This window comes from Bidens hawaiensis, unplaced genomic scaffold, assembly GCF_021521415.1.
Source record: "Bidens hawaiensis isolate Kalapana, Puna unplaced genomic scaffold, B.hawaiensis_p1.1 tig00035511_1, whole genome shotgun sequence".
Taxonomy (NCBI): Eukaryota; Viridiplantae; Streptophyta; class Magnoliopsida; order Asterales; family Asteraceae; genus Bidens; species Bidens hawaiensis.
Window position 1 is genome coordinate 202,382 of NW_027496181.1, and position 8,992 is coordinate 211,373.

Genomic DNA, 8,992 nt, shown 5'->3' on the forward strand with positions numbered 1-8,992 from the left:
TCCCAATCGAATATATTTGCGATTGAAACTTGTCACTTAAACAAAGAACTTCAAGACAGTTAAGTTACTCATCTTAGTACGATCGCTGAGAACAAACACGAAACACCCCAATCCACTACAATATTTCCATTCAACAACATTCGCAATATATTACAACCTAATTTCATCGATTTAGATAGAATAATTGAGTTAGAGTTTGGGTATGAGATAATGAATCGCCGAATGGTTTAATGAATGGATTCATGACCTTTCAAAATTTGTTCTGATCTAATTAATTATGGGCGCGATACTCAAACGATAGTGATATGTATTTTCATTTTTCTCCAATTAAAATTGTTTTAATAAATAAATAGTTAAAAAATATAAATTGAAAAAATATATAGACAAAAAAGTTTAAACATATAAACATTAATAACAATAATAATAATAATAATATACAAAAAAAAAACTAATATACAACTCATTTAAACAAGTTCATTGTGATGTATAATATCAAAACTTTATATAAAAAGTTCAAAAATTTGATACAACCAACAAAAAGTAATTTAGTTGTTATGTTCAGGTAACTTTAATTTTAAAAGAAAACACCTTAAAGTTTAGACTATAAGGTGTGAATGTCATTTTACTTACAATTTTATAGTGACACGTCAGCGCCACATCATACCTCATTCCACTCCACTCTCTTTCACAATATCATGGAAATGGTCACCAATATACCACTTTCATCTCTTTTGAAATAAAATAATAGTATTTATATAACTAAAATTAAATTAATATAACTAACTTTAATTTAATATAAAAAGTTATAATTAACAAAATTAAAATTACTTTCATTAAATTAGTCAAACCTAAATTTGGGCTTGAAGATCTAAATTAGGTCTTCAATTTTTATATAACTTAAGATTGGGCTTCAAATTAGTCATTTAGGCTTCAAGATCTAAAAGTGGGCTTAAAAAATCAGAACCCTAAAATAGCCTCTCCCATCTTCCTGCTCCTCTGGCTTTTCTCGAACGGCTTCATCCCGTCTTCTTCTTTTTCATTTTTTCTTTTTACCTTGAATAGAATGAGGAGCATTTTGAAAAAGTGAGATTATTTTATTGAAAAAGGTGGGTGTTGAGCGGTGATTTTTCCAAACAAAACTCGCCGTTAGGCGGCACCAACAACACCGGGGCGGTGTTTACCGCCGGCACCACCTACCACGTCAGCATTACAGCGGCAAAATGGTTTCTACACCTTATAGTCTTGTGTTGAAATTAAAACCTAAACACAAAATTCAATGAAAATTAAAAAATATCAATGAAACAAAAAATCATTAAAAATTAAAAGCAACTTGACTACAATTTAATTCTTTTAGGGTGACAGTGGAAAAGTTGTCAAATAAAATACATGAGTGTTTCAGTCGGTGTTACATTATATTCAAAACATTCAACTAAAAAGATAACATAAACAACCCATTTAATACAATAAAACTAAAAAAAAAATAAAATTCATGATAAAATATAATGAAACCACGTACAAAAACAAACATTAAACTAGGGATGGCAAAAAAACCCAAACCCGATGGGGAAAACCGAAACCCGCCCCGAACGGGGCGGGTTCGGGGACACTTAATCGGGGACGGGTCCGGGTTCGGGTTTTCCCCGTTTAAGTTAATCGGGTTCGGGGCGGGTATGGTATAGCCTGTACCCGCCCCGTATACCCGCCCCGTATACCCGTTTAAAACCCGTTTAATTAAATATAATTTTTATATTTATATATAATATATTATTTATTATTTATTTTCCCAATAAGGCTGCCTAACCCATTTTCCCGTATACCCGTTTAAAACCAGTTTCCTACTTTCCCATTTGGCCATTTACCCTAACCCTAGAACAACCTCCGAGGCATATTGCCAAACTATTGAATATGATTGTGACGATGGTATTGAGGTAATACATATATATATGGTTTATCGTTTACATTTTAATATGGTTTAACATTGATTCTTATATAGTTTCCAATTAATATGTTAATGTTTGATTATCATAGCAATCCGGCGTGACAAGTGTTTGAATGGTTGAATGGGTGCGGTATGGACGTGTAAGAAGGATCAATCATGAAGTTAATTTCCGTTGTGATGGGAGAAATAAACATTTTTATGTATTAATAATGTCTTTTGTATGTGTAATGTGTTTGGATATTGAACTTTTTGTGTATTAATATTGTATTGTAATTTTGTATCATTTTCTTACAATCGGGTTTTAAAACGGTGAACCCGACGGTTAAATGGGGATCCCCACGGGGAATTTAGCCCGTTTAAAAACCATTTATGCTAGACGGGTTCCCCGAATACCCGCGGTTTTCCCCGAATCCCCGATGGGGATTCCCCGTTTAGTCCCCGCGGGTTTTTAGACGGTTTTGGTAATGGGTTTTATAAACCGGGGCGGGTATGGGATTGGCATTCCCCGCCCCGAAACCGCCCCGTTGCCATCCCTACATTAAACATGTTATCTATAAAACATTTTGGATGGATAAAATGGTAATTTTATTAGTTAAAGACGCCGCTAAATTTAATTTTGGAGACGCCTTTATATTTATGATTCTTGCCGGCAGCCAGTACTATACAACGTTTCAGGCGACCCTCCATACTTCATCGCTCCATTGATTGCTAATTAGCCGTTACAGCCCTTTTCAATGAATCACACTGGTCTTCAATTAGAATTGAATACTCTGTGAATGAATCTGACACACCAGTTACCGCTTTATCGTCACCACAGGCTTTACGCTTCAATTAAAATACCCCTGTTTGTGTTTCTCAAACCCCCCTAATCAGATCACTCTCATTCAATTCAACCCTCCGGCAACGTCAGCAACCACATTCGAATTCGGCATTCACATTAACCCAGGTGTGATTTTGGGGCTGATTATAGGTTTAGAGTTTCCGGCTGTTAAGTTATTGATCATAGATCTTTGTGTACAATTTGGGCACCAATCACGGTTTCAATGGTTTTTAATTGAATATGAAATGAGTTTGACACAAAATACTCACAGTTGCAAATGGTATAATTTTGATGCTTCATTGAGTTTATGATTATGAACAATTTTTAATTACTCATGGTGGTTTGTGTTTTGCAGGCTCTTTGGGTTGTTGTATTTGCTGAAGGAGTAGGTTAGAGCTGCAGGGCCTGAGTTGGTAGGTGGTGAAGACCAATGGTAACTCATCATTTTCATGCTATAATGTTATTTTTTTCAATCAAATCTTATTTAATACAAATTGGCCAACTAAATAAACACACCTGTGAGTATTTTTTGGGCTAAATTGAACTATTTTCAAGATAAAATCCAACTAAAAAAGGGTACTTATATGACAAACCATTTTTATGAATATGTTATGATATCTCCTAATTTTTGTTGATTTCACTAAAGCGAATACATGTAGCTTAAATCATGCACCGGAAGTGCGGGCTTCTCTGGTATTGTTTAAACCAGTTGTTAAAAATTGGAAGTTTTTTATTAAGGGGCCTAATTAACCCAATAAATCGTTGCTCCTTTTAAAAAAAAATATATAACCCGGGTAACAAGTGTTAAGAAGGTCTATATTCGTTAATGGGTCAAAATAACCCGATAACCATTTCAAATTGTACATGTTAACAAGGTCTTTATTAACGGGTCACTTGGTCTATTGGCCACTCCTAATTGTACGTGTCAGCCCAATTTCTTTATCAATCTTGAAAAAATTATATTTGTGTATGGGTTATTAAATAAGCATATTAGTGTTACAACACAACTGGTGAAATTTTTTTTATCAGAAATACTATTTCTTTATTTTGACCAAAGGGATATAAAACGAAAGAAAGTTGCAGGGGCAAGATGGTAATTTTTCATCACCCATGTAATGCAAACTTGCGAAAGCAATGGCAGCAATCCCATTACCAAAATCTAACTTTTGGGTACAGATTGCAGGCCCAAGTTTAGGTGCAGCTACCGAGGCGAAGCCGGTGTAGCCACCACAACAATAAAATATAGCGGTCTGACGGATGTCGCAAAGCATGTCTTAAAATCCGAAAGCGGCATTAGAGGTCGAGTGTACTTTACAAGTTGGCAATGCACCAGGTTAGTATGTCTTATGCCACTAATCTATTTAGTTTTATTACTTAAAGTCCTTAAGTTCGATTATAATAATTATATTAATTATGGTGTTAGTTACATATAGCCAGTGCGTTACAATTTATACCTGATAAAGGGATCTCAAGTAGTTGATAGAACTTAGAAAACAAGAACCCGTGATCGTGTGGGCCTCACAATTTTCAAGCCCCGGAGGCGAATGCAGGGAGCAATCATAATATGGCTTATATGATCATACAAGGTAACAATCATAAAAAGAAACGATCACAAAAGGTATCATCTCCTAAGTTCATGCGAGCCTTTTTCCGAATCCCATTAGTCTAAATATGCATCGTTACGTAGAAATCCATACCCATTTAGGTAAACGGGTCGTGTGCGGCCATGGTTTGGGTTTATTGAGACATTATATTAATTGTATAAAATAATAAATAGAAAAGGTTGTCAAAGCATAAACAAGTTATGAAAAAATAAGCTATCAAAGTAGTATAAAATAAGATGTTGCTTGCTTTACACTCATATTAACATTTGTAGCTCATGTTTCCATCATAACATAAATTGTATAAAAATGATGAAAACCAAATTGGGAACAAAAAGCAGTTTTATAATTTATCAAAACTAATACAAAAATAATTGCAATATAAAATATTTAAGAACATTAAAATATACTAAAAATTTTATGGCCTGGTCCAGTTTTAACATGGTTTGAAATTTATGAAGCCGACTGACCGAAAGTGAATACAAAAAAACGACCGTTAAACCAGAACCAACGACCGGTTTAGGTGGTTTCATCGTTTTAAACCGAACCGTGAACATCCCGAATATGAATAAACATATAATTTTAAAATCGCCGTCACTGTATTGAAAAACACGTGGACTCATTTTGGTGGTCCACTTGATCAATACTTCAATAGCACAATATGATTTGAGATCATGCAGATTAATGCAAAGCGAATTTAGCATTTTTATGGGGATTATTTGCAAGGGCAATATGGGCATTTGATATTCAAGTTTGACTAACTGTTGCAAATGGTTTAGTTGAAACTTCAAGTTTCGATGGTTCATTGAGTTTAGTTGAACTTCAAGTTTGACTAACTGTTAGTTAAATAGTCAGAATTGGACTCTACCTTATCTAATTTGTTTTATACCAGGGGTAGTTTTGGAAATATAAAACATATTTTGGATTACACAGTAGAACAAAATTGTTCAAGTAAACGGGTTGAAGCTCAAGATAAGAGTTGATTGAGTTTCAAATTTCTATCATTCTTGGCTCAAAGTGTCATCATGGCTATTTCGATATCGTGACAAAGTGGATTTCTCGGGGTAATTCTTGTGACGAGTAATATTGTACTGGTTATTATGTTTCAAGGGGCAACTAGCTTATGTTTTGTTTGAATGTAATGTAGGCGTGATGGAACTAAAAAAGCTTTTGTGCGGTTGACTTCGGATTATGTGGCGTTGGATGTTGCTAACAAGATTGGAATCATCTAACCTAAAACTGCTTCAGCAAAAGGTGTATTCTGATTTTTGACATTTATGTTACTTTTATTGTCTTGAGTAGTTTGCAAACTTTCTTATGTTTGATTGAAAGTTTTTATTGGATTATATTTTTTTTATAGTTGTAGCTTTTGTATTGAAATTACATTTGTTTGTTACTTGAAGAGTTATGTTTGCATATTAGTGATATACTTAATAAACAAATAGCCGTACATATTACTTACATGTTGGATATTGATATGATGATTAATAAACAAACAACAATACTTGTTACATGTTTGTGAACTCAACTCTAAACATAATCCCAAATTAAATTTGTGCTTGTGATTATGATATGAACCCAATATTGACAGAATAATAGTTGTTATTTACTCCAAGACACAAATTGATTTAACCAAAACAGTAAAACCATCACTTTACCATTAATACCTAAACATATATCTACATGTTGAGTTCATATTTAAATTACATCAACGGACATTCGTGTCTTAGTTTACTTCGATAATATAACTCAAATGCGTATTAGTGCATTTTAGGAAAAACACTTGAATGACCTTGTTAGTTCTAGCGGCGATAGTTAGTTTTTAGACACCCGCCGCAACGCGCGGGCTCTCCTGCTACTAAGTATTAAGTACTATGTAATTCTTAGATGATAACAACAAATACAGTACAAACTACAATAAACCCAAAAACTACATTTAAACTCCAACTTAACTATAAACCCATGTAAGTTCAAAACAGGCTCGCAATAACAAACTAAACTTAAACTCCAACTATAAACATACCTATCTCAATCCAAAGAGGCTAACTATAAACTTTAACTCCCAACCAATTATAAACATATCCATTTCAAATTGTTAATTGAAAAACCTTACTGTATGTTACTAGTTTATATATTACTTATAAGATTTAGCAATAATCATGTGTTGTGGGAAGACTTGATAACTAATAATATATTGGCCAAAGTAATCAATCGAATGCTATTTTTTTTAACAAATTAACCATAAGTGGTATGCATATGTATATATAAACAACAGATTGTCAAACGGGCCAAAGTTGAATTTGGTAACTTTTTAAGGGGAACAAGTTTAGTTTGGTCCCAAGTCGCTACCCCCCCCCCCCCCAAAAAAAAAAAAAAAAACATATTCGATAGCAGATTTTTAAAAGAAAAAATTCACCACATTTTTTTTATAAAATTCGGTACCATACCAAAAAAACGGGTACTGCACCAAACCGACCGATTTCCATTAATTATTAATTAGTTCCTGCATTCTTAGTTGATAACTTCTGGTATGATTAAAAAAACTATTTGATGAACAATAGATGTAAAGAAAATGGTGATAATGTAAAAATACATGAAATATGAATTTGCGATGGTAATTAAACGCACTTGCAAGTGTTTTTAATGTTTTGGGTTGAAGATAATAGTCATGCGTAGAAGTTTTCGTCACTCGTTCGAAACGGTTTTTAACTTCTAAGGTTAGAAACTTAGAATAGGATTACTCCTATTTGATCATTGTGACAGTATATTTTTTCCTCATCGTTAGGTTTATGAAACTAGGGTTTATGTGCTACTTGTCGAATTGAATTTTTAATCTCTTGTATTGTTACGTAATTGGTTTATGTTTATAATATATGTGTTTTCTTGTTAGAATAATGGAACTGGTTAACCGGACAAATAAAGCACCCAAGCTTGCACATGAAGATTTCATTAGCAACATGCCAGATAACGTGATAACTAATATTCTGAATCGGTTGCCATTACAAGATGCGGTAAGGACTGGTATCTTGTTGAGGAACTGGAGGTTTAAGTGGAATATGCTTAGCCAACTCGTTATTGATGAGAACTTCTTTAAATTTCTTTCAAAAGGCAATACAAATAGTTATGGGAGCGTTATAAGTACGATGCTTCTTCATCTTAATGGTTTCATAACAAAGTGTGTCCTCCACAACAACAAACTGACTGATGAATATATTTGTAACTGTATTTTGTTCTTGTCAAGAAAAGGAATTAAGGACCTCACTCTTGTGCAATACTTGGGTGCAAGACCATTAAATTTGCCTATCCATCTTTTTTCTTGTTTAAAGTTTAGAACGTCTTAAACTTCATATTTGTTGTTTCAAGCCCCCACCTAGTTTTTATGGTTTTCCAAATCTATTGAGCTTAGAGTTGACTTTTGGTGGAGAAAAGAGTGAAACTTGGGAAGTTTATTAGTATGTGCCCCTTGCTTGAGAATTTGAAAGTGAATAATACCGGCAAAGTAAAACTAGTTGAGATTGCAAACCTTAAAAATCTCAAAATATTATCTTTGTCCTTGCGTGAACGTGGACATTACGACAATAAGTTCGAACAATATCTTTGAGCTTCTGGGTTCTCTTCCAAAACTTCAAGAGCTTTTTTTGAAACTTGATTTCAAGGTAATTAATGCTAAGCTGTGTCATTTAAGTTTAATTTATAGCCTCATTATTTTTTTCATTCCACTTTTTACAGCTGATAGAAGATGGTGCTAGAAAGAAGTTCTCCACCTCCTTTCTCTCCCTCAAGACTCTTCGATTATTTAGAATAGATTTAGGCAATCGCATAAATTTATCATTTGCTTTTGAGTTGATTTGGAGCTCGCCAAATCTACAAACCCTTGATATCCATGTAATTCGATGTGTACGTTTCAATCTTACTGTTTGTTGTGTAATCTCATAGTTATATAGTTGCGCATTTGAACACTAGTTGGTTATTCTTGCAGGTTTCTAACCCATTACCAATACCAGAGGTGGAATACAACAAAACGGCGCTTCAAAGGGTGGTGTTTGCAGGTTGTTTTGCAGGTTCAGAGAATGAAATGTGTTTGATAAAGTACTTACTCGCATGTTCTCCTTTCTTAAAAAATATTCTTATTCGTCCAGCGGGGCTCTAGCACCTTGTGAGCAGTTGATGATTACCATGAAGTTATTGAAGCTCCCTCGAGCCTCCACTGTAGCTCAAATTGATTTCGAGTATTAGTTCTTTTTAACTTCTTTATTGTTGTTGCTGTTATGTGGCTTTTTTAGTACTAGTTAGTTTCTGTACTAACCCCCACAAATTTTTTTTTTCAGAGGTATACTTTAATACAATGGGGGCGGTTTGCAGCTTCAAAGTGTGGTGTTTAAAGATTTGAAAGGTTCGATGAATGAAGTTTACTTGATTAGGGATTTACATGCATGCTCCTGTTTTCTGAAAAAAACTTGTTATTCACTCCCTCTCATCTGTAGAGTCTGACGAGAAGTTTTTGTTTTCTGTGAAGTTGTTGAAGCTCCAACGAACCTACCCGGATGTTGATATCAATCTATATTAGTTTTAGGTCTTTTAAACTTATCTTTAATTTTCTGTATGAATTTATGACCTCATTGTGTAAGGAGA

The 8,992-nt window shown here is 33.7% G+C and overlaps 1 long non-coding RNA gene across 1 annotated transcript; it reads left to right on the forward strand.

Annotated features, from left to right (window-relative positions):
* The first annotated feature begins 7,939 nt into the window (after positions 1–7,939).
* On the forward strand, positions 7,940–8,986 carry LOC143587452 (uncharacterized). The gene is made up of 3 exons (XR_013144890.1): positions 7,940–8,257; positions 8,340–8,589; positions 8,689–8,986. It is a non-coding gene; the product is annotated as an uncharacterized LOC143587452 (long non-coding RNA).
* The last annotated feature ends 6 nt before the right edge of the window (positions 8,987–8,992 follow it).